Source organism: Camelus bactrianus, chromosome 21, assembly GCF_048773025.1.
Source record: "Camelus bactrianus isolate YW-2024 breed Bactrian camel chromosome 21, ASM4877302v1, whole genome shotgun sequence".
NCBI lineage: Eukaryota > Metazoa > Chordata > Mammalia > Artiodactyla > Camelidae > Camelus > Camelus bactrianus.
This window is the reverse complement of record NC_133559.1, coordinates 12,224,457-12,246,103: the sequence shown is the minus strand read 5'-3', so window position 1 is coordinate 12,246,103 and position 21,647 is coordinate 12,224,457. Positions and strand designations below refer to the sequence as shown.

The 21,647-nt window shown below is 59.8% G+C and overlaps 12 non-coding genes across 12 annotated transcripts; 6 read left to right on the top strand and 6 right to left on the bottom strand.

Moving 5' to 3' along the window:
* Positions 1–3,200: 3,200 nt before the first annotated feature.
* Positions 3,201–3,271, bottom strand: TRNAG-GCC (transfer RNA glycine (anticodon GCC)). The gene has a single exon. It is a non-coding gene; the product is annotated as a tRNA-Gly (tRNA).
* Positions 3,272–4,342: 1,071 nt separating this feature from the next.
* On the bottom strand, positions 4,343–4,425 carry TRNAL-CAG (transfer RNA leucine (anticodon CAG)). Its single transcript has one exon. It is a non-coding gene; the product is annotated as a tRNA-Leu (tRNA).
* Positions 4,426–5,022: 597 nt separating this feature from the next.
* On the top strand, positions 5,023–5,094 carry TRNAD-GUC (transfer RNA aspartic acid (anticodon GUC)). The gene has a single exon. It is a non-coding gene; the product is annotated as a tRNA-Asp (tRNA).
* A 714-nt stretch (positions 5,095–5,808) lies between these two features.
* On the top strand, positions 5,809–5,880 carry TRNAG-UCC (transfer RNA glycine (anticodon UCC)). The gene has a single exon. It is a non-coding gene; the product is annotated as a tRNA-Gly (tRNA).
* Positions 5,881–6,171: 291 nt separating this feature from the next.
* TRNAE-CUC (transfer RNA glutamic acid (anticodon CUC)) lies at positions 6,172–6,243 on the top strand. The gene has a single exon. It is a non-coding gene; the product is annotated as a tRNA-Glu (tRNA).
* Positions 6,244–11,523: 5,280 nt separating this feature from the next.
* Positions 11,524–11,594, bottom strand: TRNAG-GCC (transfer RNA glycine (anticodon GCC)). The gene has a single exon. It is a non-coding gene; the product is annotated as a tRNA-Gly (tRNA).
* A 1,065-nt stretch (positions 11,595–12,659) lies between these two features.
* Positions 12,660–12,742, bottom strand: TRNAL-CAG (transfer RNA leucine (anticodon CAG)). The gene has a single exon. It is a non-coding gene; the product is annotated as a tRNA-Leu (tRNA).
* A 597-nt stretch (positions 12,743–13,339) lies between these two features.
* Positions 13,340–13,411, top strand: TRNAD-GUC (transfer RNA aspartic acid (anticodon GUC)). The gene has a single exon. It is a non-coding gene; the product is annotated as a tRNA-Asp (tRNA).
* A 714-nt stretch (positions 13,412–14,125) lies between these two features.
* TRNAG-UCC (transfer RNA glycine (anticodon UCC)) lies at positions 14,126–14,197 on the top strand. The gene has a single exon. It is a non-coding gene; the product is annotated as a tRNA-Gly (tRNA).
* Positions 14,198–14,488: 291 nt separating this feature from the next.
* Positions 14,489–14,560, top strand: TRNAE-CUC (transfer RNA glutamic acid (anticodon CUC)). Its single transcript has one exon. It is a non-coding gene; the product is annotated as a tRNA-Glu (tRNA).
* A 5,301-nt stretch (positions 14,561–19,861) lies between these two features.
* Positions 19,862–19,932, bottom strand: TRNAG-GCC (transfer RNA glycine (anticodon GCC)). Its single transcript has one exon. It is a non-coding gene; the product is annotated as a tRNA-Gly (tRNA).
* Positions 19,933–20,997: 1,065 nt separating this feature from the next.
* On the bottom strand, positions 20,998–21,080 carry TRNAL-CAG (transfer RNA leucine (anticodon CAG)). The gene has a single exon. It is a non-coding gene; the product is annotated as a tRNA-Leu (tRNA).
* Positions 21,081–21,647: the final 567 nt, after the last annotated feature.

The following is a 21,647-nucleotide window of genomic DNA, read 5'->3' as shown; positions in this document are numbered from 1 at the left end:
GGGGGCTGGGGCTGGGGCAGCAGGGTAGGAAGCAGGCAAGGGAAGGACAGAAACAAGGGTAGGGGACAGGGTCTAGGCGAGGTCTGAATTGAGTGGGGCATTCTACAGCCCCAGAGACACAGATTACCTCATCAGGAAACACTTTCAATCTGTCAAGCCTCAAGTCTGAGTGTGTGTGTGTGTGTGTGTGTGTCTGTATGTGTGTGTGTGTGTGTGTGTGTGTGTGTGTCTGTGTGTCTGTGTGTGTGGCGGGGTGTGGAGCCTAGGGGATGTGGTTGGGGAGAGTGGCAGGTGAGGATGGAGTCGAGAAGTAAAGAGGCCACAAAGGAGAGCTACCATATGATCCAGCAACCCCACTGCAGGGTATAGATGTGGGAAAGATGAAACCTCCGCTTCGAACAGATACAAGCACCGCACCCCTCCTCCACATTCCTAGCAGCACTATTTGCAATTGCTGAGACCCGGGATGAACCCAAGGGCCCATGAGTGGACGATGGACCTAAAAAGATGCGTTGCATAAATATACCGTAGAATATTACTCAGCCATAAAGAAGGATGGAATATTGTCATTTGAGGCCGCATGGATGGACCTAGAGTCCATCAAAGGACGTGAAGTAAGTCAGACTGAGAAAGATAAATATTATATAATATCACTTCCGGGTGGAATCTAAAACATAATAGACATGAATCTATGGACAAAACAGAAACACACTCCACAGACATCGAAAACCAACTGACGGTTATGCGAGGGGAAAGGGAAGGCTGGAGGGATCAGTTAGGAGTGTGGGATTAACAGATACACGCTACTGTGTATAAAATAGAGAAGCAACACGGACTTGCGGAATCACACAGGGAACGATCTGCAATGTCCTGGAATACCCTATGAAGGAAACTAATCTGAAAATACAATATACATACAAACCGAACCACTGTGCTGTACGCCCGACCTAATACAGGACTGGAAATCAACTACACTTGAACGACAACAACAATGAAGGCACCAAAGGAGAGCTACCATATGATCCAGCAACCCCACTGCTGGGTACGTACGTGGGAAAGATGAAACCTCTACTTCGAAAGGTTACATGCACCGCCCCCCTCCTCCAGGACCTTCCTAGCAGCACTATTTGCAATAGCCGAGACCCAGAATGAACCCAAGGGCCCATGAGTGGACGGTGGACTTAAGAAGATGTGCTGTAGAAACTTACCAGAGCATATTACACAGCCCCAAAGGAGGATGAAATAGTGTCATTCGCAGCCACATGAATGGACCTAGAGTCTATCACACTGTGTGAAGTAAGGCAGTTATAGAGCAAGATAAACATTATATGATATCCACTTCCAGGTGGAACCTAAAACATAATATACACTTGTCTATGTACAAAACAGAAACACACTCGGCAGACATCGATAACCAAGTGACGGGTACGCATGGGGAAAGGGAAGAGTGGAGGGATCAGTTAGGAGTATGGGGTTAACAGATACACGCTACTGTGTACAAAATAGAGAAGCAACACGGACTTGCTGAATAACACAGGGAACGATCTTCAGTGTCCTGGAATACCCTATAATGGAAAATAATCTGTAAATACAGTATACATTCTAAACCGAATCACTTTGCTGTGTACTTGAAACTAATACGGTCTTAGAAATCAACTACACTTCAACGACAACGAAAACAACAATGAAGGCACCAATGGAGAGTTACCATATGATCCAGCCGTCCCCATCCTGAGTATGTATGCGGAAAACACAAAACCTCTAATTGGGAAAGATACGTACACCTCAACGTTCATAGCAGCACCGTGGGCCATAGCCATGACAGGGGAAAAAATCTCAGGTGTCAATCCGTGGATGATTGGCTTAAGGAAATATGAGATATAGATAAGTAGATAGATAGAGAGATCGATCGATAGATATCGATAGAAAAACAGATAGATAAGAGAGAGAGGGATTTTCAATGTATTAAAATCAATCTCGTGGAATATTACTCAGCCATAAAAAAGCATGAGATCTTGTCATTTGCAGCAACACGGATGGACCTAGAGAGCACCGAACCTAGTATAATAAGTCAGACAGAAGGACAAAAATACATACATGTGGAATCCAAACAATAGTACAAGTGAACCTCTGTGCAAAACAGAAACAGATTCACACAGAGAGAGAACAAACTTACAGTTACCCAAGGGGAACGTGTAGGCGAGGGATCAATTAGGAGCTGGTGTTAGCGGGTAGGAACAACAGGATTTACGGTACAGCACCGAGAAGTATATTCAACGTCTCGTAATTACCTGTAACGGAAAGTAACGATCTATATGCGTATACATACACATGTATAGAAAAGATAATCAGTTTACTGTACCCCTGAAAATAACACAATACTGTAAATCAACTATACGTCTATTAAAATGAAAATTCAAAAAAAAATAAAAATTAAACAAAGAGGCCAAACGGACACACGCAAGGGCAGAACCGTTGACAAAGTAGGATTTGATGGTGCTGGGGGGTGGTGTCGCTAGGTGGGGTGCCAGTGGTGGGAGGAGGGCTTCAGGGGAGGGGGTGGTGTTTGTTGTTGGGGTGTTGGTGGTGATGGTGGTTTTAGTGGTGGGGGAGCGGGCGGGTGTTCGAAAAATATTTCGGCTGAGGGACGTAAAGTGAACATAGAGTGCACTCTGCCCTGATATTGTGGAATTCCTCTTTGGAATTCCTCATGCAGGATAACGCTTTGGGGACACTCCTGGGGAGTGCAATGTAGCCCTCCCAGGGGCGGCAGCTTTTCGGTTCCTGGTTGAGCAAACACTGTGTAACTTTCCGAGTGTGGGGAGAGTGAGGCAGAGAGCGGGGAAGCGCGGTGAAACGTGAAGAGGTGGGGCGAGCGGGTGCCAGTGTAGGGTATTCCTTCCAGTGCACCGTGTGACCCCAGCGGGATCAGGGTAAGAAAGAGAAAAGGGACAAGGAAGGTGTGTGGGCGCGAGAGTGGCTGAGCCCGCAAGGCGTCAGGTCACGGAGGCTTGGCTCTCGGGGTTGGGGTTTTCGTCCCACGGAGGGTAGGGGGCGCCGGCGTGGGCAGGACAGGAGAGGGAAGGTGTGGCGGTGGGCTGCGGGTGGGAGCATGCTGTGGTAGGACAGGTGCCTTGAGCGTGGGAGAGGGGAAGCCTAGCTCCGCTGTGGGCTGCGGGACCAAAAGGGGACTGGGTCGCTGCATGGGCCGGGAATCGAACCCGGGCCTCCCGCGTGGCAGGCGAGAATTCTACCACTGAACCACCCATGCACCGATGGCCGCCGCCGCCCGACGCCGCCCCAGCGGCGCTCGCCGCCAACCGCCAGACACTGGTGGTTCGCTGCTCGCCCACGGACATCCGCTCCATGTGAGCAGGAGGCGGTGAGTGACCTGAAGAAGAGGCTCCGGGGGAACGGGGAGGACCCCCAGGGCGAGGCGCGGTCGGAGGGAAGGAGGGACGCAGGGACGGAGGCGGACTCGGCCCAACCTGCGCTTCCGAATCTGCCGTCCAGGGCCGCCGACAGACTGTCAGTGTCGCCGGAGGAAGCCAGGAACCGGACCCAGCCTGGCCTGCGCCCGAATTCCAGTCAGGGCAGGCGACGCGTGGCAGGTGCGGCTGAGCTCCGACGCTCCTCACAGCGACCGCCGGCCCTGGCCCAAAGTCCCTCTGGCGCCTGGCTTTCTCGCTCGTGCCGGGCGTTGGTGGGCAGCAGGCTGGAGAGGGGATGCGAGCTCGGGCTGTGAGGAGACAGCGAGTGTGGGACATGGGCGCCTGGGAGCGGCGCCGCCGCCGCCGCCGCCGCCGCCGCCGCCGCCGCGCCAATGACCAGCGCTGTCTGAGCCTGGCTTCTGCGCTCCTGCCGGCCGCTCTCCCGAAGGGTCCCGCTCCGGTGCGTTGGTCGTGAGGAGGAGCACTTTGGCAGAGTGGCTGCTGGCTCGTGGGCAGCCGTCTGAGGGAGCGCGCCGGGGTGTGGCTGGGTCCGGCCGGGGCAGCGGCTTCTCGCGTGTACATGCGCTGTGGCGCCAAGGTGGGTGAAAGAAGTGCCGCGAAGGCCTGCACTGCGAAGGCGAGGAGGGCGTGTGTCCTGAACGGCAGTTTCCAGAGGGTTCCCCCTGGGCTGTTTCCGTGAGGCCGGCGCACAGGACTGGGCAGGAAGAGCAGCTGTGGCTGAGGAGGTCCTGCGTGTGAGAGGCGTCGTGTGGGTGTCGCGTCGAGGGGGCCGGAGTCTGGGGAGCTGGCAAGAGTGCGAGGCAGGAACGGAGTGTGAGGCGGTAGGGTGTTGTCCAGGCCCGGGACGGGCCGGGTGCAGCATTTGTTGGGCGGGCCAAAAAAGGCTGGCTTGTCAGGAGTGGGATTCGAACCCACGCCTCCAGGGGAGACTGCGACCTGAACGCAGCGCCTTAGACCGCTCGGCCATCCTGACGGCGGGCCTGGGCGCGTCGCCGCTCGGCTGGCTGGGACCCGACGCGACGCGGACACCGATGCCCTTGGCCCGACGCGGTGCTCTGCGCCAGGGGGCGGCCGTCCGGCTGCGCGACGGACCGGGCGCGCGCCGGCCAACGGGGCAGCGAGGCCAGCCGTCGCGCCCGGCTCCGCCGCCGCCGCCCCCTCGCCCACCCCTGGCCCGGGACCCAGCCGTGTGCCGCGTCCGGCCAGCTTCTGCCGCCGGCCGCGCCCACCCCTCCGCCTCTTCTCCCGGGACGTGGCACGGCGAGCGCCCACCTCCTCCTCACAGCCTTGCTTGAGCTCTCCGGCCCCCTCGGGCCCCCCTCCTCACGGCGCGATCCTGGCGTCGGGGGCTATAGGCAGCGCGCACTGGGAGTTTCCAGCGCCACGCGGATCCGTGTCCCTGGCGGGGTCCCGGGCTGCCTCCTTGCATGACGCGTTTGGTGTGGTGTCGGGTCAGGTCGGGTCGGGTCGGGCACGTGGCGGGCGCCCGTGGTGGGCAGAGGGCCGAGGGCAGGGGGTAGGCGTCTGCAGGCAGCCGGAGAGCAGTCGGGCGCCCGTGTGGCCGCCGCCGTCCTCGTTAGTATAGTGGTGAGTATCCCCGCCTGTCACGCGGGAGACCGGGGTTCGATTCCCCGACGGGGAGGCCACACGCCCCTTTTTGGTGGCTGGCGCCGCTCTCTGTCCAGCCGCCTGGCCCCAACGGCCCTTCTTCTCGTCCCTCCGCCCTCCAGCGGGGCCTGCCCACCCTCGACCGCCTCCAGCCCTCCACCCCTGCAACCCCTTGCCCGTCCTCCTCGCCGGGCGCTCGGGCGCCACGGCCGAGCGAGGGCCTCCTCTCGACCCCACAAGCGCCCGGCGACATTGCGGCCCGCCCACAGTGGCTGCCGCAGTGGGCTCCTTGCGACGCGACGCACACCTGCACAGCTTCACGGCTGCCGGGACGGGTGTGGGGCGGATGAGTCCCGTCCCCTTTCGGTGCCGGGGAGTGGCCTCGCCCAACAGCCGTTGGAGAAGGGCTTTGGCGAGCGGGGAACCAGAGGTGGCGTGCCCGCGGAGGGGGGCGGGCCGCGGCGTGCAGCCGAGGGCCCGGCAGCAGCAAGGCAGCGACAGCGCGCCCCCACCCCGCCCCCCGCCCCAGAAGCGTTCGGGCCGGGGGCGAGGGCAGCTGCGTAGGGCTGGAGCGGTTGAGGCGCCCGGGGCGGCCGACGGTGGCGCCTGACGCAGCGCAGAGCTGCTGGCGGACGGGGCGTCGGGGCCGGGCTGCGCCCGGCCGCCGCAGGGGCAGCGGCGGCGGCGGCGGCGAGACCGCGCTCCGGCGAGCCCGGGGCCGGCGTGTCGGGGCGGCCCGGGCTGTGCAGCGTTGGTGGTATAGTGGTGAGCATAGCTGCCTTCCAAGCAGTTGACCCGGGTTCGATTCCCGGCCAACGCAGCGGGCCCATCTTTTGCCGAGCTCCACGGCCGGCCCTCCCGCCCGGGGCCCGTGAGGGAGAGCCGGGAGCTGGGCGCAGAAAAGAGGGAGCTAGGTGGCCTGCGGCTTCTCGCGCGTGTGCGGGAAGGAGGCGCGCAGTGTTTTGAGGGTGCCAGCAAGCAGGAAGAACGCTAGGGCACGTGGCTTGCCAGGGGCGGAGGGCGGCTGGACGTGGAAAGGCCGGGCCTTGGCGCCAAGGCAGCGCCCAGTGGCTGGGTCGAGCAGAGGCAGGCCAGACGCGGAGCCCGACGCTCCCTGGTGGTCTAGTGGTTAGGATTCGGCGCTCTCACCGCCGCGGCCCGGGTTCGATTCCCGGTCAGGGAAGCATTTCTTCTTCCTCTCCGCCTACCAACCTCCCCAGCGCGTCCACAAACACTCCGCCCCCACCCCACCACCACCCCCCTTTTAGCCCACGCACCAAGCCAACTCGTCCGCTCCTTCTCCCCCGCCCCGTGACCTCAGCGCCCCGACAAGAGCCACCCGGTACCCTCCACCTGCAGCCCCAGGCCCTGGCGTGCAACCTCCACCCTCGTGCCCCGCCAAAACTTTCGGCCTCGCGCGCCCACCCACTCGAGGCCTTCGGCGACGACTCCTGCTCCGACGCTTGCCCCAGCCCCAAACACGACTGGCCGGCGCAGCCGTGGCCACGAGCGTGCTTGGACTCTCAAGCGGCACTGCTTCCGCCACCACAATCCTCGCGGCTGACAAGCCACCCTCTCTTCCCAGCTCAGGCGGTGGTGCTGCTGCTTGTGCTGGTGGTGCTGCTGGTGCTGCTGGTGACGGTGCTGGTGGCCGTGGTGGACAGGGTGCTGGCGATGGCGCTGCAGGTTGTGGCGGCGGCGGCGGTGGTGGTGGTTGGCGGCATCACTGGTGGCCGCGTCGACGGAAAGCGGAAGGCGCGGGAGAGGGCCCTCCGTCTCCAAGTTGGGCCACTTGCCGGGACTGGCCGTCCCTTACGTCTCCTTTCAAGCCAGCGACCAGTCCCGATGGCTTACCTGCTGCGTGCCAGCTCCTGGGCTGCCCTCGAAGCCCGTGGGCCTGTCGTTGGCCTTCAAGGACGCGGGGGTCTTGAACCGCGCAGGGGAGCAGACAGGCTGCCGGGAGGCGGAGGTGTGAAAAGGAACCTGGCCACGTGCTTGTAGTTGGTCGAAAGGGCAGTGGAGGTGAGAAAGCAGGCAGAAACCGGATGCCGCCCGGGAAACTTTAGCTATGCAAGTGGGAGGGTGTGGAGACAGATGCGTGGCAGGGTGGACTACCAGCCAACATGGTATTCGGATTGCATTACCGGTACTCTCAGTCCTGTCACAGAGAGGCAAGAACGTTACCGACGATACCTCCCCCTCCACTAACAGCAAACACACACACACACACACGCACACGCGCGCGCACACACACACACACATACACACACACCAGAGTCACACACACACACACACATGCACCACTCACCTGGCTATGACTTCTAATATTCCCCATTCCCACGTTACTATCTATTATTGGATGGACTCCATCCCTCTCTTCAGCCTGTCTTCACCTTCTCCTATGGATTCTGGCCATGGTGAATCACCGACCTCGGTCTCCTCTCAGGCCAGGCTTGGGCGCGTCTGTCAGCAAAGGGTTTGGTGTGCGGTTCACAGCTTGTTTCCTTCAGAGGCAGAGTGGACAGCCGATGAGCTGCAGCGTTTGGCGGTGGCAGTATAGTCGCTGGATTTAGACCAAGCCGGTTCCCCTGTGGAAGGGAGCCCCTGTCGGCATATGGGTGCATCCCATCACCGCAGGCGCTTTCGTCAACGCCCTTGTGGGTGTGTTCGGGGTGAGTGTGGGTGGGCGAGAGTACGGGGTGAAGGTGTTTGTCGCCGTGGTTGGGGGCCACACCACGAGGCTTAGGGAACAGAGCCAGACGACCCCATAGAGAAGGGGCGGCCTTGAGCCTCGGGTTGGGAGGTGGCAGGACGAGTCCAGGGCACTGGGTGGAGCGCAGGTGCGAAGGAGAGGAGTGGGGCTTGCGGGGAACTGGCTAGGAGAGTAGTTGGCCACTCAGGCAGGGGCTCTGCCGAAGCTTGGGCCCGCGATTGCCCTTGGCCCCCCAATTGCGTGCGATGTGCGGGTGGGTCCGATGTAGGGAAGAGGGTGGCCATGGAGTAGGAGTGGGTCTGAGGAGCCCGTGGGAGGCCAGGAGTGGCGGAAGTGAGTCTTCTGCACCGGATGTGTGAGAGAGGGGCTGGGGAACTAGGGGTTGGTGGCGGGTAGAGGGGAGCGAGCCTGGAGTCTTCGAGGAAGGGCAGATAGCAAGCAGGGGGGTGAGTGGGCTGTGGTACGAGGACGATGGTGGGAGAGGACCCCAGCGGGGCGGTGGGTGAGAGGGCGAGACAGGTGGGCTGTGCTTTGAGGTGGTCAGGCTAACCAGGGGGCTGGGGCTGGGGCAGCAGGGTAGGAAGCAGGCAAGGGAAGGACAGAAACAAGGGTAGGGGACAGGGTCTAGGCGAGGTCTGAATTGAGTGGGGCATTCTACAGCCCCAGAGACACAGATTACCTCATCAGGAAACACTTTCAATCTGTCAAGCCTCAAGTCTGAGTGTGTGTGTGTGTGTGTGTGTGTCTGTATGTGTGTGTGTGTGTGTGTGTGTGTGTGTCTGTGTGTCTGTGTGTGTGGCGGGGTGTGGAGCCTAGGGGATGTGGTTGGGGAGAGTGGCAGGTGAGGATGGAGTCGAGAAGTAAAGAGGCCACAAAGGAGAGCTACCATATGATCCAGCAACCCCACTGCAGGGTATAGATGTGGGAAAGATGAAACCTCCGCTTCGAACAGATACAAGCACCGCACCCCTCCTCCACATTCCTAGCAGCACTATTTGCAATTGCTGAGACCCGGGATGAACCCAAGGGCCCATGAGTGGACGATGGACCTAAAAAGATGCGTTGCATAAATATACCGTAGAATATTACTCAGCCATAAAGAAGGATGGAATATTGTCATTTGAGGCCGCATGGATGGACCTAGAGTCCATCAAAGGACGTGAAGTAAGTCAGACTGAGAAAGATAAATATTATATAATATCACTTCCGGGTGGAATCTAAAACATAATAGACATGAATCTATGGACAAAACAGAAACACACTCCACAGACATCGAAAACCAACTGACGGTTATGCGAGGGGAAAGGGAAGGCTGGAGGGATCAGTTAGGAGTGTGGGATTAACAGATACACGCTACTGTGTATAAAATAGAGAAGCAACACGGACTTGCGGAATCACACAGGGAACGATCTGCAATGTCCTGGAATACCCTATGAAGGAAACTAATCTGAAAATACAATATACATACAAACCGAACCACTGTGCTGTACACCCGACCTAATACAGGACTGGAAATCAACTACACTTCAACGACAACAACAATGAAGGCACCAAAGGAGAGCTACCATATGATCCAGCAACCCCACTGCTGGGTACGTACGTGGGAAAGATGAAACCTCTACTTCGAAAGGTTACATGCACCGCCCCCCTCCTCCAGGACCTTCCTAGCAGCACTATTTGCAATAGCCGAGACCCAGAATGAACCCAAGGGCCCATGAGTGGACGGTGGACTTAAGAAGATGTGCTGTAGAAACTTACCAGAGCATATTACACAGCCCCAAAGGAGGATGAAATAGTGTCATTCGCAGCCACATGAATGGACCTAGAGTCTATCACACTGTGTGAAGTAAGGCAGTTATAGAGCAAGATAAACATTATATGATATCCACTTCCAGGTGGAACCTAAAACATAATATACACTTGTCTATGTACAAAACAGAAACACACTCGGCAGACATCGATAACCAAGTGACGGGTACGCATGGGGAAAGGGAAGAGTGGAGGGATCAGTTAGGAGTATGGGGTTAACAGATACACGCTACTGTGTACAAAATAGAGAAGCAACACGGACTTGCTGAATAACACAGGGAACGATCTTCAGTGTCCTGGAATACCCTATAATGGAAAATAATCTGTAAATACAGTATACATTCTAAACCGAATCACTTTGCTGTGTACTTGAAACTAATACGGTCTTAGAAATCAACTACACTTCAACGACAACGAAAACAACAATGAAGGCACCAATGGAGAGTTACCATATGATCCAGCCGTCCCCATCCTGAGTATGTATGCGGAAAACAAAAAACCTCTAATTGGGAAAGATATGTACACCTCAACGTTCATAGCAGCACCGTGGGCCATAGCCATGACAGGGGAAAAAATCTCAGGTGTCAATCCGTGGATGATTGGCTTAAGGAAATATGAGATATAGATAAGTAGATAGATAGAGAGATCGATCGATAGATATCGATAGAAAAACAGATAGATAAGAGAGAGAGGGATTTTCAATGTATTAAAATCAATCTCGTGGAATATTACTCAGCCATAAAAAAGCATGAGATCTTGTCATTTGCAGCAACACGGATGGACCTAGAGAGCACCGAACCTAGTATAATAAGTCAGACAGAAGGACAAAAATACATACATGTGGAATCCAAACAATAGTACAAGTGAACCTCTGTGCAAAACAGAAACAGATTCACACAGAGAGAGAACAAACTTACAGTTACCCAAGGGGAACGTGTAGGCGAGGGATCAATTAGGAGCTGGTGTTAGCGGGTAGGAACAACAGGATTTACGGTACAGCACCGAGAAGTATATTCAACGTCTCGTAATTACCTGTAACGGAAAGTAACGATCTATATGCGTATACATACACATGTATAGAAAAGATAATCAGTTTACTGTACCCCTGAAAATAACACAATACTGTAAATCAACTATACGTCTATTAAAATGAAAATTCAAAAAAAAATAAAAATTAAACAAAGAGGCCAAACGGACACACGCAAGGGCAGAACCGTTGACAAAGTAGGATTTGATGGTGCTGGGGGGTGGTGTCGCTAGGTGGGGTGCCAGTGGTGGGAGGAGGGCTTCAGGGGAGGGGGTGGTGTTTGTTGTTGGGGTGTTGGTGGTGATGGTGGTTTTAGTGGTGGGGGAGCGGGCGGGTGTTCGAAAAATATTTCGGCTGAGGGACGTAAAGTGAACATAGAGTGCACTCTGCCCTGATATTGTGGAATTCCTCTTTGGAATTCCTCATGCAGGATAACGCTTTGGGGACACTCCTGGGGAGTGCAATGTAGCCCTCCCAGGGGCGGCAGCTTTTCGGTTCCTGGTTGAGCAAACACTGTGTAACTTTCCGAGTGTGGGGAGAGTGAGGCAGAGAGCGGGGAAGCGCGGTGAAACGTGAAGAGGTGGGGCGAGCGGGTGCCAGTGTAGGGTATTCCTTCCAGTGCACCGTGTGACCCCAGCGGGATCAGGGTAAGAAAGAGAAAAGGGACAAGGAAGGTGTGTGGGCGCGAGAGTGGCTGAGCCCGCAAGGCGTCAGGTCACGGAGGCTTGGCTCTCGGGGTTGGGGTTTTCGTCCCACGGAGGGTAGGGGGCGCCGGCGTGGGCAGGACAGGAGAGGGAAGGTGTGGCGGTGGGCTGCGGGTGGGAGCATGCTGTGGTAGGACAGGTGCCTTGAGCGTGGGAGAGGGGAAGCCTAGCTCCGCTGTGGGCTGCGGGACCAAAAGGGGACTGGGTCGCTGCATGGGCCGGGAATCGAACCCGGGCCTCCCGCGTGGCAGGCGAGAATTCTACCACTGAACCACCCATGCACCGATGGCCGCCGCCGCCCGACGCCGCCCCAGCGGCGCTCGCCGCCAACCGCCAGACACTGGTGGTTCGCTGCTCGCCCACGGACATCCGCTCCATGTGAGCAGGAGGCGGTGAGTGACCTGAAGAAGAGGCTCCGGGGGAACGGGGAGGACCCCCAGGGCGAGGCGCGGTCGGAGGGAAGGAGGGACGCAGGGACGGAGGCGGACTCGGCCCAACCTGCGCTTCCGAATCTGCCGTCCAGGGCCGCCGACAGACTGTCAGTGTCGCCGGAGGAAGCCAGGAACCGGACCCAGCCTGGCCTGCGCCCGAATTCCAGTCAGGGCAGGCGACGCGTGGCAGGTGCGGCTGAGCTCCGACGCTCCTCACAGCGACCGCCGGCCCTGGCCCAAAGTCCCTCTGGCGCCTGGCTTTCTCGCTCGTGCCGGGCGTTGGCGGGCAGCAGGCTGGAGAGGGGATGCGAGCTCGGGCTGTGAGGAGACAGCGAGTGTGGGACATGGGCGCCTGGGAGCGGCGCCGCCGCCGCCGCCGCCGCCGCCGCCGCGCCAATGACCAGCGCTGTCTGAGCCTGGCTTCTGCGCTCCTGCCGGCCGCTCTCCCGAAGGGTCCCGCTCCGGTGCGTTGGTCGTGAGGAGGAGCACTTTGGCAGAGTGGCTGCTGGCTCGTGGGCAGCCGTCTGAGGGAGCGCGCCGGGGTGTGGCTGGGTCCGGCCGGGGCAGCGGCTTCTCGCGTGTACATGCGCTGTGGCGCCAAGGTGGGTGAAAGAAGTGCCGCGAAGGCCTGCACTGCGAAGGCGAGGAGGGCGTGTGTCCTGAACGGCAGTTTCCAGAGGGTTCCCCCTGGGCTGTTTCCGTGAGGCCGGCGCACAGGACTGGGCAGGAAGAGCAGCTGTGGCTGAGGAGGTCCTGCGTGTGAGAGGCGTCGTGTGGGTGTCGCGTCGAGGGGGCCGGAGTCTGGGGAGCTGGCAAGAGTGCGAGGCAGGAACGGAGTGTGAGGCGGTAGGGTGTTGTCCAGGCCCGGGACGGGCCGGGTGCAGCATTTGTTGGGCGGGCCAAAAAAGGCTGGCTTGTCAGGAGTGGGATTCGAACCCACGCCTCCAGGGGAGACTGCGACCTGAACGCAGCGCCTTAGACCGCTCGGCCATCCTGACGGCGGGCCTGGGCGCGTCGCCGCTCGGCTGGCTGGGACCCGACGCGACGCGGACACCGATGCCCTTGGCCCGACGCGGTGCTCTGCGCCAGGGGGCGGCCGTCCGGCTGCGCGACGGACCGGGCGCGCGCCGGCCAACGGGGCAGCGAGGCCAGCCGTCGCGCCCGGCTCCGCCGCCGCCGCCCCCTCGCCCACCCCTGGCCCGGGACCCAGCCGTGTGCCGCGTCCGGCCAGCTTCTGCCGCCGGCCGCGCCCACCCCTCCGCCTCTTCTCCCGGGACGTGGCACGGCGAGCGCCCACCTCCTCCTCACAGCCTTGCTTGAGCTCTCCGGCCCCCTCGGGCCCCCCTCCTCACGGCGCGATCCTGGCGTCGGGGGCTATAGGCAGCGCGCACTGGGAGTTTCCAGCGCCACGCGGATCCGTGTCCCTGGCGGGGTCCCGGGCTGCCTCCTTGCATGACGCGTTTGGTGTGGTGTCGGGTCAGGTCGGGTCGGGTCGGGCACGTGGCGGGCGCCCGTGGTGGGCAGAGGGCCGAGGGCAGGGGGTAGGCGTCTGCAGGCAGCCGGAGAGCAGTCGGGCGCCCGTGTGGCCGCCGCCGTCCTCGTTAGTATAGTGGTGAGTATCCCCGCCTGTCACGCGGGAGACCGGGGTTCGATTCCCCGACGGGGAGGCCACACGCCCCTTTTTGGTGGCTGGCGCCGCTCTCTGTCCAGCCGCCTGGCCCCAACGGCCCTTCTTCTCGTCCCTCCGCCCTCCAGCGGGGCCTGCCCACCCTCGACCGCCTCCAGCCCTCCACCCCTGCAACCCCTTGCCCGTCCTCCTCGCCGGGCGCTCGGGCGCCACGGCCGAGCGAGGGCCTCCTCTCGACCCCACAAGCGCCCGGCGACATTGCGGCCCGCCCACAGTGGCTGCCGCAGTGGGCTCCTTGCGACGCGACGCACACCTGCACAGCTTCACGGCTGCCGGGACGGGTGTGGGGCGGATGAGTCCCGTCCCCTTTCGGTGCCGGGGAGTGGCCTCGCCCAACAGCCGTTGGAGAAGGGCTTTGGCGAGCGGGGAACCAGAGGTGGCGTGCCCGCGGAGGGGGGCGGGCCGCGGCGTGCAGCCGAGGGCCCGGCAGCAGCAAGGCAGCGACAGCGCGCCCCCACCCCGCCCCCCGCCCCAGAAGCGTTCGGGCCGGGGGCGAGGGCAGCTGCGTAGGGCTGGAGCGGTTGAGGCGCCCGGGGCGGCCGACGGTGGCGCCTGACGCAGCGCAGAGCTGCTGGCGGACGGGGCGTCGGGGCCGGGCTGCGCCCGGCCGCCGCAGGGGCAGCGGCGGCGGCGGCGGCGAGACCGCGCTCCGGCGAGCCCGGGGCCGGCGTGTCGGGGCGGCCCGGGCTGTGCAGCGTTGGTGGTATAGTGGTGAGCATAGCTGCCTTCCAAGCAGTTGACCCGGGTTCGATTCCCGGCCAACGCAGCGGGCCCATCTTTTGCCGAGCTCCACGGCCGGCCCTCCCGCCCGGGGCCCGTGAGGGAGAGCCGGGAGCTGGGCGCAGAAAAGAGGGAGCTAGGTGGCCTGCGGCTTCTCGCGCGTGTGCGGGAAGGAGGCGCGCAGTGTTTTGAGGGTGCCAGCAAGCAGGAAGAACGCTAGGGCACGTGGCTTGCCAGGGGCGGAGGGCGGCTGGACGTGGAAAGGCCGGGCCTTGGCGCCAAGGCAGCGCCCAGTGGCTGGGTCGAGCAGAGGCAGGCCAGACGCGGAGCCCGACGCTCCCTGGTGGTCTAGTGGTTAGGATTCGGCGCTCTCACCGCCGCGGCCCGGGTTCGATTCCCGGTCAGGGAAGCATTTCTTCTTCCTCTCCGCCTACCAACCTCCCCAGCGCGTCCACAAACACTCCGCCCCCACCCCACCACCACCCCCCTTTTAGCCCACGCACCAAGCCAACTCGTCCGCTCCTTCTCCCCCGCCCCGTGACCTCAGCGCCCCGACAAGAGCCACCCGGTACCCTCCACCTGCAGCCCCAGGCCCTGGCGTGCAACCTCCACCCTCGTGCCCCGCCAAAACTTTCGGCCTCGCGCGCCCACCCACTCGAGGCCTTCGGCGACGACTCCTGCTCCGACGCTTGCCCCAGCCCCAAACACGACTGGCCGGCGCAGCCGTGGCCACGAGCGTGCTTGGACTCTCAAGCGGCACTGCTTCCGCCACCACAATCCTCGCGGCTGACAAGCCACCCTCTCTTCCCAGCTCAGGCGGTGGTGCTGCTGCTTGTGCTGGTGGTGCTGCTGGTGCTGCTGGTGACGGTGCTGGTGGCCGTGGTGGACAGGGTGCTGGCGATGGCGCTGCAGGTTGTGGCGGCGGCGGCGGTGGTGGTGGTTGGCGGCATCACTGGTGGCCGCGTCGACGGAAAGCGGAAGGCGCGGGAGAGGGCCCTCCGTCTCCAAGTTGGGCCACTTGCCGGGACTGGCCGTCCCTTACGTCTCCTTTCAAGCCAGCGACCAGTCCCGATGGCTTACCTGCTGCGTGCCAGCTCCTGGGCCGCCCTCGAAGCCCGTGGGCCTGTCGTTGGCCTTCAAGGACGCGGGGGTCTTCAACCGCGCAGGGGAGCAGACAGGCTGCCGGGAGGCGGAGGTGTGAAAAGGAACCTGGCCACGTGCTTGTAGTTGGTCGAAAGGGCAGTGGAGGTGAGAAAGCAGGCAGAAACCGGATGCCGCCCGGGAAACTTTAGCTATGCAAGTGGGAGGGTGTGGAGACAGATGCGTGGCAGGGTGGACTACCAGCCAACATGGTATTCGGATTGCATTACCGGTACTCTCAGTCCTGTCACAGAGAGGCAAGAACGTTACCGACGATACCTCCCCCTCCACTAACAGCAAACACACACACACACACACACGCACACGCGCGCGCACACACACACACACATACACACACACCAGAGTCACACACACACACACACATGCACCACTCACCTGGCTATGACTTCTAATATTCCCCATTCCCACGTTACTATCTATTATTGGATGGACTCCATCCCTCTCTTCAGCCTGTCTTCACCTTCTCCTATGGATTCTGGCCATGGTGAATCACCGACCTCGGTCTCCTCTCAGGCCAGGCTTGGGCGCGTCTGTCAGCAAAGGGTTTGGTGTGCGGTTCACAGCTTGTTTCCTTCAGAGGCAGAGTGGACAGCCGATGAGCTGCAGCGTTTGGCGGTGGCAGTATAGTCGCTGGATTTAGACCAAGCCGGTTCCCCTGTGGAAGGGAGCCCCTGTCGGCATATGGGTGCATCCCATCACCGCAGGCGCTTTCGTCAACGCCCTTGTGGGTGTGTTCGGGGTGAGTGTGGGTGGGCGAGAGTACGGGGTGAAGGTGTTTGTCGCCGTGGTTGGGGGCCACACCACGAGGCTTAGGGAACAGAGCCAGACGACCCCATAGAGAAGGGCCGGCCTTGAGCCTCGGGTTGGGAGGTGGCAGGACGAGTCCAGGGCACTGGGTGGAGCGCAGGTGCGAAGGAGAGGAGTGGGGCTTGCGGGGAACTGGCTAGGAGAGTAGTTGGCCACTCAGGCAGGGGCTCTGCCGAAGCTTGGGCCCGCGATTGCCCTTGGCCCCCCAATTGCGTGCGATGTGCGGGTGGGTCCGATGTAGGGAAGAGGGTGGCCATGGAGTAGGAGTGGGTCTGAAGAGCCCGTGGGAGGCCAGGAGTGGCGGAAGTGAGTCTTCTGCACCGGATGTGTGAGAGAGGGGCTGGGGAACTAGGGGTTGGTGGCGGGTAGAGGGGAGCGAGCCTGGAGTCTTCGAGGAAGGGCAGATAGCAAGCAGGGGGGTGAGTGGGCTGTGGTACGAGGACGATGGTGGGAGAGGACCCCAGCGGGGCGGTGGGTGAGAGGGCGAGACAGGTGGGCTGTGCTTTGAGGTGGTCAGGCTAACCAGGGGGCTGGGGCTGGGGCAGCAGGGTAGGAAGCAGGCAAGGGAAGGACAGAAACAAGGGTAGGGGACAGGGTCTAGGCGAGGTCTGAATTGAGTGGGGCATTCTACAGCCCCAGAGACACAGATTACCTCATCAGGAAACACTTTCAATCCGTCAAGCCTCAAGTCTGAGTGTGTGTGTGTGTGTGTGTGTGTGTGTGTGTGTGTGTGTGTGTGTGTCTGTATGTGTGTGTGTGTGTGTGTGTGTGTCTGTGTGTCTGTGTGTGTGGCGGGGTGTGGAGCCTAGGGGATGTGGTTGGGGAGAGTGGCAGGTGAGGATGGAGTCGAGAAGTAAAGAGGCCACAAAGGAGAGCTACCATATGATCCAGCAACCCCACTGCAGGGTATAGATGTGGGAAAGATGAAACCTCCGCTTCGAACAGATACAAGCACCGCACCCCTCCTCCACATTCCTAGCAGCACTATTTGCAATTGCTGAGACCCGGGATGAACCCAAGGGCCCATGAGTGGACGATGGACCTAAAAAGATGTGTTGCATAAATATACCGTAGAATATTACTCAGCCATAAAGAAGGATGGAATATTGTCATTTGAGGCCGCATGGATGGACCTAGAGTCCATCAAAGGACGTGAAGTAAGTCAGACTGAGAAAGATAAATATTATATAATATCACTTCCGGGTGGAATCTAAAACATAATAGACATGAATCTATGGACAAAACAGAAACACACTCCACAGACATCGAAAACCAACTGACGGTTATGCGAGGGGAAAGGGAAGGCTGGAGGGATCAGTTAGGAGTGTGGGATTAACAGATACACGCTACTGTGTATAAAATAGAGAAGCAACACGGACTTGCGGAATCACACAGGGAACGATCTGCAATGTCCTGGAATACCCTATGAAGGAAACTAATCTGAAAATACAATATACATACAAACCGAACCACTGTGCTGTACACCCGACCTAATACAGGACTGGAAATCAACTACACTTCAACGACAACAACAATGAAGGCACCAAAGGAGAGCTACCATATGATCCAGCAACCCCACTGCTGGGTACGTACGTGGGAAAGATGAAACCTCTACTTCGAAAGGTTACATGCACCGCCCCCCTCCTCCAGGACCTTCCTAGCAGCACTATTTGCAATAGCCGAGACCCAGAATGAACCCAAGGGCCCATGAGTGGACGGTGGACTTAAGAAGATGTGCTGTAGAAACTTACCAGAGCATATTACACAGCCCCAAAGGAGGATGAAATAGTGTCATTCGCAGCCACATGAATGGACCTAGAGTCTATCACACTGTGTGAAGTAAGGCAGTTATAGAGCAAGATAAACATTATATGATATCCACTTCCAGGTGGAACCTAAAACATAATATACACTTGTCTATGTACAAAACAGAAACACACTCGGCAGACATCGATAACCAAGTGACGGGTACGCATGGGGAAAGGGAAGAGTGGAGGGATCAGTTAGGAGTATGGGGTTAACAGATACACGCTACTGTGTACAAAATAGAGAAGCAACACGGACTTGCTGAATAACACAGGGAACGATCTTCAGTGTCCTGGAATACCCTATAATGGAAAATAATCTGTAAATACAGTATACATTCTAAACCGAATCACTTTGCTGTGTACTTGAAACTAATACGGTCTTAGAAATCAACTACACTTCAACGACAACGAAAACAACAATGAAGGCACCAATGGAGAGTTACCATATGATCCAGCCGTCCCCATCCTGAGTATGTATGCGGAAAACACAAAACCTCTAATTGGGAAAGATACGTACACCTCAACGTTCATAGCAGCACCGTGGGCCATAGCCATGACAGGGGAAAAAATCTCAGGTGTCAATCCGTGGATGATTGGCTTAAGGAAATATGAGATATAGATAAGTAGATAGATAGAGAGATCGATCGATAGATATCGATAGAAAAACAGATAGATAAGAGAGAGAGGGATTTTCAATGTATTAAAATCAATCTCGTGGAATATTACTCAGCCATAAAAAAGCATGAGATCTTGTCATTTGCAGCAACACGGATGGACCTAGAGAGCACCGAACCTAGTATAATAAGTCAGACAGAAGGACAAAAATACATACATGTGGAATCCAAACAATAGTACAAGTGAACCTCTGTGCAAAACAGAAACAGATTCACACAGAGAGAGAACAAACTTACAGTTACCCAAGGGGAACGTGTAGGCGAGGGATCAATTAGGAGCTGGTGTTAGCGGGTAGGAACAACAGGATTTACGGTACAGCACCGAGAAGTATATTCAACGTCTCGTAATTACCTGTAACGGAAAGTAACGATCTATATGCGTATACATACACATGTATAGAAAAGATAATCAGTTTACTGTACCCCTGAAAATAACACAATACTGTAAATCAACTATACGTCTATTAAAATGAAAATTCAAAAAAAATAAAAATTAAACAAAGAGGCCAAACGGACACACGCAAGGGCAGAACCGTTGACAAAGTAGGATTTGATGGTGCTGGGGGGTGGTGTCGCTAGGTGGGGTGCCAGTGGTGGGAGGAGGGCTTCAGGGGAGGGGGTGGTGTTTGTTGTTGGGGTGTTGGTGGTGATGGTGGTTTTAGTGGTGGGGGAGCGGGCGGGTGTTCGAAAAATATTTCGGCTGAGGGACGTAAAGTGAACATAGAGTGCACTCTGCCCTGATATTGTGGAATTCCTCTTTGGAATTCCTCATGCAGGATAACGCTTTGGGGACACTCCTGGGGAGTGCAATGTAGCCCTCCCAGGGGCGGCAGCTTTTCGGTTCCTGGTTGAGCAAACACTGTGTAACTTTCCGAGTGTGGGGAGAGTGAGGCAGAGAGCGGGGAAGCGCGGTGAAACGTGAAGAGGTGGGGCGAGCGGGTGCCAGTGTAGGGTATTCCTTCCAGTGCACCGTGTGACCCCAGCGGGATCAGGGTAAGAAAGAGAAAAGGGACAAGGAAGGTGTGTGGGCGCGAGAGTGGCTGAGCCCGCAAGGCGTCAGGTCACGGAGGCTTGGCTCTCGGGGTTGGGGTTTTCGTCCCACGGAGGGTAGGGGGCGCCGGCGTGGGCAGGACAGGAGAGGGAAGGTGTGGCGGTGGGCTGCGGGTGGGAGCATGCTGTGGTAGGACAGGTGCCTTGAGCGTGGGAGAGGGGAAGCCTAGCTCCGCTGTGGGCTGCGGGACCAAAAGGGGACTGGGTCGCTGCATGGGCCGGGAATCGAACCCGGGCCTCCCGCGTGGCAGGCGAGAATTCTACCACTGAACCACCCATGCACCGATGGCCGCCGCCGCCCGACGCCGCCCCAGCGGCGCTCGCCGCCAACCGCCAGACACTGGTGGTTCGCTGCTCGCCCACGGACATCCGCTCCATGTGAGCAGGAGGCGGTGAGTGACCTGAAGAAGAGGCTCCGGGGGAACGGGGAGGACCCCCAGGGCGAGGCGCGGTCGGAGGGAAGGAGGGACGCAGGGACGGAGGCGGACTCGGCCCAACCTGCGCTTCCGAATCTGCCGTCCAGGGCCGCCGACAGACTGTCAGTGTCGCCGGAGGAAGCCAGGAACCGGACCCAGCCTGGCCTGCGCCCGAATTCCAGTCAGGGCAGGCGACGCGTGGCAGGTGCGGCTGAGCTCCGACGCTCCTCACAGCGACCGCCGGCCCTGGCCCAAAGTCCCTCTGGCGCCTGGCTTTCTCGCTCGTGCCGGGCGTTGGCGGGCAGCAGGCTGGAGAGGGGATGCGAGCTCGGGCTGTGAGGAGACAGCGAGTGTGGGACATGGGCGCCTGGGAGCGGCGCCGCCGCCGCCGCCGCCGCCGCCGCCGCGCCAATGACCAGCGCTGTCTGAGCCTGGCTTCTGCGCTCCTGCCGGCCGCTCTCCCGAAGGGTCCCGCTCCGGTGCGTTGGTCGTGAGGAGGAGCACTTTGGCAGAGTGGCTGCTGGCTCGTGGGCAGCCGTCTGAGGGAGCGCGCCGGGGTGTGGCTGGGTCCGGCCGGGGCAGCGGCTTCTCGCGTGTACATGCGCTGTGGCGCCAAGGTGGGTGAAAGAAGTGCCGCGAAGGCCTGCACTGCGAAGGCGAGGAGGGCGTGTGTCCTGAACGGCAGTTTCCAGAGGGTTCCCCCTGGGCTGTTTCCGTGAGGCCGGCGCACAGGACTGGGCAGGAAGAGCAGCTGTGGCTGAGGAGGTCCTGCGTGTGAGAGGCGTCGTGTGGGTGTCGCGTCGAGGGGGCCGGAGTCTGGGGAGCTGGCAAGAGTGCGAGGCAGGAACGGAGTGTGAGGCGGTAGGGTGTTGTCCAGGCCCGGGACGGGCCGGGTGCAGCATTTGTTGGGCGGGCCAAAAAAGGCTGGCTTGTCAGGAGTGGGATTCGAACCCACGCCTCCAGGGGAGACTGCGACCTGAACGCAGCGCCTTAGACCGCTCGGCCATCCTGACGGCGGGCCTGGGCGCGTCGCCGCTCGGCTGGCTGGGACCCGACGCGACGCGGACACCGATGCCCTTGGCCCGACGCGGTGCTCTGCGCCAGGGGGCGGCCGTCCGGCTGCGCGACGGACCGGGCGCGCGCCGGCCAACGGGGCAGCGAGGCCAGCCGTCGCGCCCGGCTCCGCCGCCGCCGCCCCCTCGCCCACCCCTGGCCCGGGACCCAGCCGTGTGCCGCGTCCGGCCAGCTTCTGCCGCCGGCCGCGCCCACCCCTCCGCCTCTTCTCCCGGGACGTGGCACGGCGAGCGCCCACCTCCTCCTCACAGCCTTGCTTGAGCTCTCCGGCCCCCTCGGGCCCCCCTCCTCACGGCGCGATCCTGGCGTCGGGGGCTATAGGCAGCGCGCACTGGGAGTTTCCAGCGCCACGCGGATCCGTGTCCCTGGCGGGGTCCCGGGCTGCCTCCTTGCATGACGCGTTTGGTGTGGTGTCGGGTCAGGTCGGGTCGGGTCGGGCACGTGGCGGGCGCCCGTGGTGGGCAGAGGGCCGAGGGCAGGGGGTAGGCGTCTGCAGGCAGCCGGAG